Genomic DNA, 8653 nt, shown 5'->3' with positions numbered 1-8653 from the left:
CAGTATATTCTACAATCCACTGGCAAGAAAAGCCCTCCGCCCTAGCTGTCTGCGCCCCCTGTCGCGAGGGCAGAAGCCTTAGTGGGGTGTTAGCCTCTCAGGCGCAGCCCCACAGTCACTGAGCGAGGATTATCAAAGGGAGTGGGCGCAGCCCGGGCTTTGGGCAGTCTGGTCCTAAGACTAGTGTGCTCCCTCCAGATGCCTCCCTGCCCCTTCAGACAATGGGGACCCCAGTGGGGCCACGCTTGCAGGGGGAGTGAGGGAGGCAAAAATGGGAGCCCATGCCCCCTATTGTCTCCTCCACAGCACCAGGGGCCTAACTCCCGGGTCTGGCCCGGCTGGCCGCACCCCCTCTGTATCATTCCAATTTTAGTATTTATTGCTGAAACAAGCACTTTTTTTCCCTTTTCTGAGTACTGTAAGGAGCATAATTGTCCAAAAGTGGCCAGAGGACTCATTGTTGGTTTCCCAGACAATAGGCAGCTCTGTCTCCCAGTGAATAACTACCTGCTGTTTTCTACCTAGCCAGAGGGTTACAATTTCTCATGGTCCCAAGATCTCTAGGAAGAAATGGATCTAGTTTTCATGGGCCTGAAGTTTATCCATTTCTTTTGCTGACCCTTCACTTCTATTTCCCAAATAAATCTTACTCCTTAATCATATCATGTGACACTGTGGAATTCACTTTTTCCTTCTTTGTTTTAAGTTCTATTTGTGTGCTGACTCAGTGCTATTACTCTACATTTCTTTCACATGTAGTTATGGAGGAAATTAATTTGAAATGTTATCCTGGTCAAATACACTGGAAGTGTAAGATACAGCCCTGCAGTCATGATTATGTATACATGGAATTTAAGAAGCTTAGAAAGATCATTAAGATAATTAAATTAATTAAATTAGAGATTGTCATTCCTATCAGCAAATTATGACAAATCTGAAAAATGTTAGGGAAAACAATGGGCCTCTAATCCAATATAGCTGGTATCCTTATAAAAAGAGGAAATAAAAAGTGATGCAGGTATGCACACTGGGAGAACACCATGTGAAGGTGATCCTTCTACAAGCCATGGAATGAATGCCAAACATCACCAGAAAATAGGCAAAAGTCATGGTGAGTTTGAGTCTATCAGATGATAGAAGAAAGCAGGGGAATTTAGGATATTGGTGCAAAAATGGTTGAAGTAATGCACTACTGTAGTGTAACCTGGATAGAAATGGAAATGAAAGGTGGAAAGGGGCTAACAGACACCCAGTCCAGGAAGTCAGGGGCCATTGAATCTTGATGAGCTCAAGGAACTGATAATAGGAGTGACATAGGGAAGACTTAGAAGGAAGGTTAGAGTCTTCCAGTGATATGTTTACATTTCAGATTTAGAGTAAAAGAGTTACAAGTCATAACAAGATGTGTGTGATTAATCCAGGGTAAAGTCTTTGATGAGAAAGAGGAAATGACCACGTTGTCAATAGGTGACAGTACCAACAAAGGTTAGAGACTGATTCAGCTGATACCATGAACCAGAAAGGAACAGTAACAGTGAAAATGTAATAATCTGAAAATGGTCCGGGACAAAGGGAAGATCCATCAATTGCTCTAACACATGCCTGACACTCCCTGGTCATTTCTCTTGCAAAAATGAGCTCCCAACCTTTTACTCCTATACCCCAATAAATCAAGTCCTTCAGGATCCTTTCGGTGCCTCCCAAAGATGGTCTGTTAGGAAAACAACTGAAAAAACTTAGAGCCTAACAAGTGAAGGACCAGAAATACTGGGTAACAATTTTTGCTTCATTATATTCATATATTTCAATTGCCTACTGGAATCTCCAGCTGAACATATCAGAGAATTCTTACATGAATATGTCCAAAACAGAACTTAATTTCCTCCTTATGTGCCCTACCATCTCTCCTATCTAAACTGTTGCCTCCCCTTGAGTATACTCTCTTAGAAAAAGAGCTCACCAACCATTCCACACAACTCCATTCATAATGTTTTTAATCCGTCTTTATATCCAGTGTTACTCCTCTGCTCCAGGTTCTCATCATCTCTCACCTAGACCCTTTCAAGGATCTCCCTAATAACCCTGCCTTTATTTAAAATTGTCATAAGCTGTTCATCATGAGTTTTTTGCATTAATTTTGATTTTTATAAATATTGCACTAAAATACCATTTGTCTTATTTACAGAGTCTTGGTGCCTGCTCAAATTGTGCATACAAACCAAGGGCTGCACTTACTTCATCCTGGTCCCACCCCTACTCACTACCCCTTGTTTTAGCTCCCACAATTTGGTTTCAATCAGCAAGGACAGTCAATTAAAATATACATGTAATCATGCCATATTTCTGTTTAATTCTTCCATCGATTCCTCTACTCAGGTTATTTCAACAAGAACTCAATAAGATCAGTGTTTTCTGGTTCTTGTTTACTATTTTAGCCTCTCTTTTGAATTTCCTGCTCCTTTACTCATCATCACCGTGGCTAACACTATGTGTAAGCACAGAGGTGTATGTATTTTTGCATTATTTTACAGCCATGACACTGAGCTATGAAGTTCCATGACTCTGCTCCTCTAGGTCTCTCTCTTTCAGGCTTTTCCACATGTTTGCACTGCCTGGAAGTCTGGAATCTCCTTCTGGGGTTACTTCCCACAATAGGCTGAATAATGGCCTCCCAAAGACATCCACATTATAATCCCTGGAACCTGTTACCTTACATGATAAAAGAGATTTTGCAGATGTGATTAGGTTTAGAATTTTGAGATGAATCATCCTGGATGAATTTGTCCTGGATGAATGAAATGGATGGGTTTACCCTGAATAATCTGGGTGGGTCCAAAGTAATCACAAGAGGGAGCCGGGAGGATCAAAGTGAGAGAGAAGATGTGACATGGAAGTAGAGGTCAAAGTGACGCCACTGCTGGACAGAGGCCATGAGCCACGAGTGCAGATGACCCACAGAGGCAGGAAAGGACATGGAGCCGATTCTCCCCTAGAGCAACCAGAAGGATTATTATAGTCCTGCTGACACCTTGATTTTGGACCTCCTGGGTCCAGAATTGCAAGATAATAATTTTGTGTTGCTATTATTTTTAACTGAGATAAAATTGATATATAACATTATCTTAGTTTCAGGTGTACAACATAATGATTTGATATCTGTATATATTGTGAAATGCTCACCATGATAAGTCTAGTTAACATCCATGACTATACATAATTACAATTCTTTTTCTGGTGATGAAAATGTTTAAGATCTACTTTCTTAACTACTTTTAAATATACAATACAGTATTATTAACTATAGTCACTGTGCTGCATAAATGTGTGTTGTTTTAAGCCACTAAGTTTGTGGCAATTTGTTGCAATTGCAACAGGAAACACTTCCTCAGGAAGGCCTTTTTTTCTTTCTTTTATTTCTGGTCTTCCCCCAAAAATGGCTTCCCTGAGCCAGCCATCCATCCCAATGTTCCCCTAAGTCCTTCTCCTTGCCTATCTCATAGCACTAGCCTTGCTGCATTGCTTTTCCTGCTTAGAAGCCCATCTCTACCTCTAGACTGTGAATTCCTTTGACAGGGGCTGTGTTGCTCCTTTGTATCCCCAGAGCCTAATGTAAAGATGCAAAGCTATGGCTCAAATAATATTTGTTGAGTGAATGAATTAACGTGAATTCTCAGCCAAAGAGGGCTGAGATTATATATTTATACTAAAATCACACCCGGTGGCTCTGAAGTTTAAAATGCAAGTGAATTCGTCTTCCTGGAAAAAAAGTAAAAATAAAAAAGGCATAGAATGGGCTTTTTCCTAAATGCCCCATAAACACAGATAGAGGAAATGGTTATCTTGACAACAATGAGATACTTGTTTTCTTCGGAGAAATAAATGATGCAACAAAGTAAGAGAAAGTGCAACGTTAAGAAAATTTGAGATTTAACAGGGCCTTCTAGAATTTTTACATATAAGATACATACTTAAGCATGATATATGTGCTGGCTACCAGAATTTTTTATTCACGATACTGGTGAATTGAATGTAGCTAGGCTGGGCTTGCTATTATTAAATATGACTCCAAGGTAGGTCAGGGTGACATGATACTTTATTCCTATTTTCCTTTTGTTGCAAATCTTTGTTATTCTCTAATTTCATTATGTAATTTTAGTATGTGCATTCTCAAAGGAAGAAGTCATGGCAGAATTGTGAGGGGTCATACAGAGTCGCCAGAATTTCTTTTCCATCCTCTGCTTCACCAATTGTTCAGAAATCTGGAAGGTATAGCCAGGTTCTCTGCTCACCTCATTACAAGGCTGAAATCAAAGTGTCAGCTGGACTAAGTTTTTGCCTGGAAGCTTTGGAAAAAAACTCACTTCCAAGCTTGTGCGTCATTGGGTGATCAGTCCTTTGCAGCGGAAGGACTGAAGTCTTGTTTACATTCTCGTCAACTGGGTGCTGCTCTCTCATCCTTCCCTCACGGCCACCATGGCCGCTTCCCACCATGGATGTTTGTTTTCTTTAAGACCAGTCAGAGCATAGGTCTCAAACTTTCACTTCTTCAACTAGCCAGAAAAAAACTACTTTTAAAGAACTTATATGATAAGGTCAGGCCCATCTATATAATCTCTTATCTTACGGTCACTTCTGGCATTTAACAATGTAATCACAACAGTTCAGGCCCAGGGGTTACCAAGGCAGGTACAACATATGGCTGGGAAATTTGGGGCCATTTTTGAGTTCTGCACACCACAACAGTAAGCACAGAAGTTTATCATAATAGGAAAAGGGAGTATATTTTGAAAACCACCCAACAAACAGAAACCATGTAAAGTGTTTTGTTTTTTAGTATTTTTCCCCACATTTTCAAAGAGAACTGCTCTTTTAATGAAATTAAACTTGTTAATAAGTTTCATTCAGTGTGATTAATATGACGGATCCAATTTTTCTAGCATGACTTTATTTATTTATTTATGGAGAGATGGGAAGGAATGGAGAAAGAGAGGGAGAAAACCATTGATTGGTTGCCTCCTGCAGCCTAGGCATGTGTCCTGACTGGGAACGGAACCGGCAACCTTTCGATTTGTAGGTCGATGCCTAACCAACTGAGCCACACCAATCAGGGCTCCAGCCTGACTTTTTACTTCTATCGGCTATACAATTAGCCCATGCAGGCTACCCCTGCTGGTCGATAAGCTTATGAGACTTAGTTGATCCATAAACAGCAACAAAGCATTTTTCTGGTGAGAGAGCAATAACTATCAGGTGGTAGTTGTGTTATTATATTAGAGTTCTGCGAGATGCTAGCACTGGAGGAAATTGAGTAATTTCATGTCAAAGTTAAGTGTTTTAATTTTAAAATATCCATTTATTGGTAGCATGTTAGATCTTGGTGCCGCATGTCAGATATCTGGAACATAGATATTGGTTTTGCTCTTTCCAGAAAAATAGAATGGATGAAGGTAGGACAGAATTGGAAGCGTGATGAGGGGGGAAGAGAGTTTGGCTTACTCTAGGTGAGGAATTTGATAAGAGCTCAATGAAAGATGAGCAAAAGCTCTTGACAAGCTCTTTCTCAGCTGACTTGGCAGTTTTTAGATTTTATGGAGTGGGTAAATTAGTTATTCATGTTTTTGGAATTTATACATTGTTTAGAAATTTAGAAATGCAAAGGTCTTTCTAAGTTTCCATTATATTATTCAGAGAACCAGATCTTTTAAGCAAAAACCTTGTGACCTTTATAACCACTGAATAGAGAGAAAGATAAAAAATATCAAAGCCCCCAAGAAGTGAGGTAATTATTTTCTGCTAGACACTTTTTCTATAATTCCAGTCACCGTCACCATGTGACAAGGAAGGCCATCAATGTGTTCTTCTCTGTGGGTATATTATACCCTGTCAACATAAAAAGAGAACTGAAATGAGCCTTTGATTCAGTCAATTATGATTTCTACTATAAAAAATATTTTTAAATAACTATTAAATGTTACCTTGTCATGTAATAAAACATCTAAGTAAAAGTACTATATTCTATAATTGACTTCAACCTCTAACTTATTTATTCTATTTGACCCCAAACAAAAATCTCCAAGAAAGTTCCAGATGCCATCAGTCAGCTATTTTTAATTTACATCTTTTAGTTATTAAGTCCTCATATACTGTTACTCTAAGCCTGTAATAATTGAGGTAATTGACTAAGGTGTATTCACTCTGCTAATCCCTGCTTATTTTTCACAAATAACTAATCTTCAAGTAGTATCTCAAATCATCATTTCTATTTCTGAGTCAGAAAAGTCAAAAAGTGAAGAAAATTGTGGGTGGCATGGACTGTAAGAACATTAGACTTCAACATGGGCAATGTAACAATCTTTTATCTGGAAAGAGATGGATTTGGTACACTGTTATGAGAAGTCCAAGATGCCCCAAAACTTGAATTATTTGATTCTCAATACATAAAAAGTAGGAAGGATTTCTTTGTTTGTATGTGAGCAGAATCTTTGTATGCATGTAACACTTTAATTAAAAGAAGACCACCTTTCAAAGCCCTAAATATAAAATAAATTAATAAATAAAATTTAAATTTGATGTCATTTTTAGGCATCAAGGTCATTTTTCAAGGAATTAAGTGATTAGGTCATGACAATGGGTCCTGATCATAGATGTACTTGTTAAACTTTGAAAACAGTTAAGGCAAGAGATTTCACCATGCTTTGAGGTGGTCAAGATAGATTGGAATAATTGAGAAAGAGACTTCATGGAACTCAACATGTACAAAACTCAACTCTTTTTCTTGACTTTCAGACTTCACTTTTTATAATAATAGTACCATCATTTCTCTTTTACTGTTTCTAAACAGAGGCAATTTTTTTCATTTTATTTATTTCCCTCTCCCTGATATGTAGTGTCTCTGAATCCTGATGTAATTGTCATTGTAGTAAAACATGGCTCTAATTATATTCCTTTCCACCAAAAAAAAAAAAAAAAAGAAAAATTCCTTAAATGGTTTCCTTTACCTACATAATAATATTCTTGTTTTTTAGTCTTATTTAATGAATCACCTTCTTCCCAATTCCGGTTGCAATATATATTTCCAGGCATGACTTATCTTTTTTTTCAAGTTATCACTTTTCTCCAAAAACCCTAACTTCCTCCAGATTAGCCTAGTCATTGTTTTTAGACTATGCCATAAGCATGCCTTCTTTACTACTTCTGCTCTTAATTTAAAAAAAATTTGGTCTCAAATGAATTCCTGCTAACTAGCTCTTTCTCATTCAAAAATGTCCAATACAAATCCTACCTTCTATGTGAGGCTTCTTCCATAATTGTTTCTAGATTTTTTGAACTACTATTATTTTATTGTCCAAATCATTCAGTTAAAACCCACTATTTAGTCATGTCTTATAGTTAAATTTTTCATGTATACATATTTTATCTACACACATAAATTGCAACATTCTAGAGCTCAAGGTTCATATCTGTATAGAGCAACAGCAGAGTGGACTTTCTGGACACCTTTGACAATCCAACATGGAGTCACTGTCAGCCATGACAGTTATGTCAAGTGCTATGTCAAGACCGAGGTAATGGTGTGTAACAAGAACAACCTTATGTGGGGCCTAGAATGCTGCAAACCACAAGTTTGCACACTTCAATAAGGACTCCATCAGGATACTGATAGGAGTGGGACCTTCACCCCTGGTTGGCTCTAAGAACCCAGAGCTCCGACCACTCAACACTCGAGCTTGGCTGTAGCATGGGTCATGCTCAGAGTCCTGGAGGACTTCCACTCCACTGGACATGTGCCCCTACTGCAGAGGCCTGGCTTGATACTGACGCCCTCTTCTTCACCTGTGGACACCAGCAGTGACTGGGAATTTGCACCTCACGCTCACTTTACTGGCTTTAGTCACATAAGCTCCCCTCTCCGTGTGTAAATTGTGGCCCTTGATTGGCTTATTAAGGAAGCCTCCCCTAATAAACCTGGCATTGTGGAAGGACCCTAACTTGTGTGAGTGACTCTTTTCTGGGATGCTCTCCTGTTCACCAACAATATCTTATACATTGTGTAAACATAAACTGTTATAAGTAACATTGATTGATGTTGAAAGAGGCACTAAGATTTGGGTAGGTGGAGAGAGAAGAGGCATTCCAGAGGAACAAGAGCGAGAACTGAGAAAATGTATGGTTTGTTCCAGAGATGGAAAAGATAATATAAAATAAAAAGTCAAATTATTATCTAGCAACAATAATAGCAGCAGCACTCAGCTATCATTCTTTTCCTTGCTTACTTTTCTCCAAGGCCCAATGGTACTCATTTTTGCCTAAGTACTTTTATACTTGTGGGAAATATGATCACTGAAATAGAATTTTAATATTACTTTGTTGTTTGCAAGAACTGAGTTTCAGGGAGGAAAGGGGGGGAGTGTTTACTAACCGTAGGAAATTACCACCATACCCCAGTCCCTTAACATATAAAATTGTAGGATCTATTTTATAACTGAGTTCTACCCCCTTCCCCAGTTGCCTTGTGGTTAGCAAGGAAGGAAATGTATCATAACACTGAGCAGGATGGGGGTAGGGAGAGCCTTGTAGTCAAAAGTTTCTAAGAGCTCTTTGAAAGGGGGGCTGTTTGCATATATTTGAAAAGCTCACACAGTTGGTCAGTTGA

Source organism: Furipterus horrens, unplaced genomic scaffold (assembly GCF_987537825.1).
Source record: "Furipterus horrens unplaced genomic scaffold, mFurHor1.1.pri manual_scaffold_4, whole genome shotgun sequence".
Lineage (NCBI taxonomy): Eukaryota > Metazoa > Chordata > Mammalia > Chiroptera > Furipteridae > Furipterus > Furipterus horrens.
The sequence above is the reverse complement of the archived record's forward strand: the minus strand, read 5'-3'. Positions refer to the sequence as shown.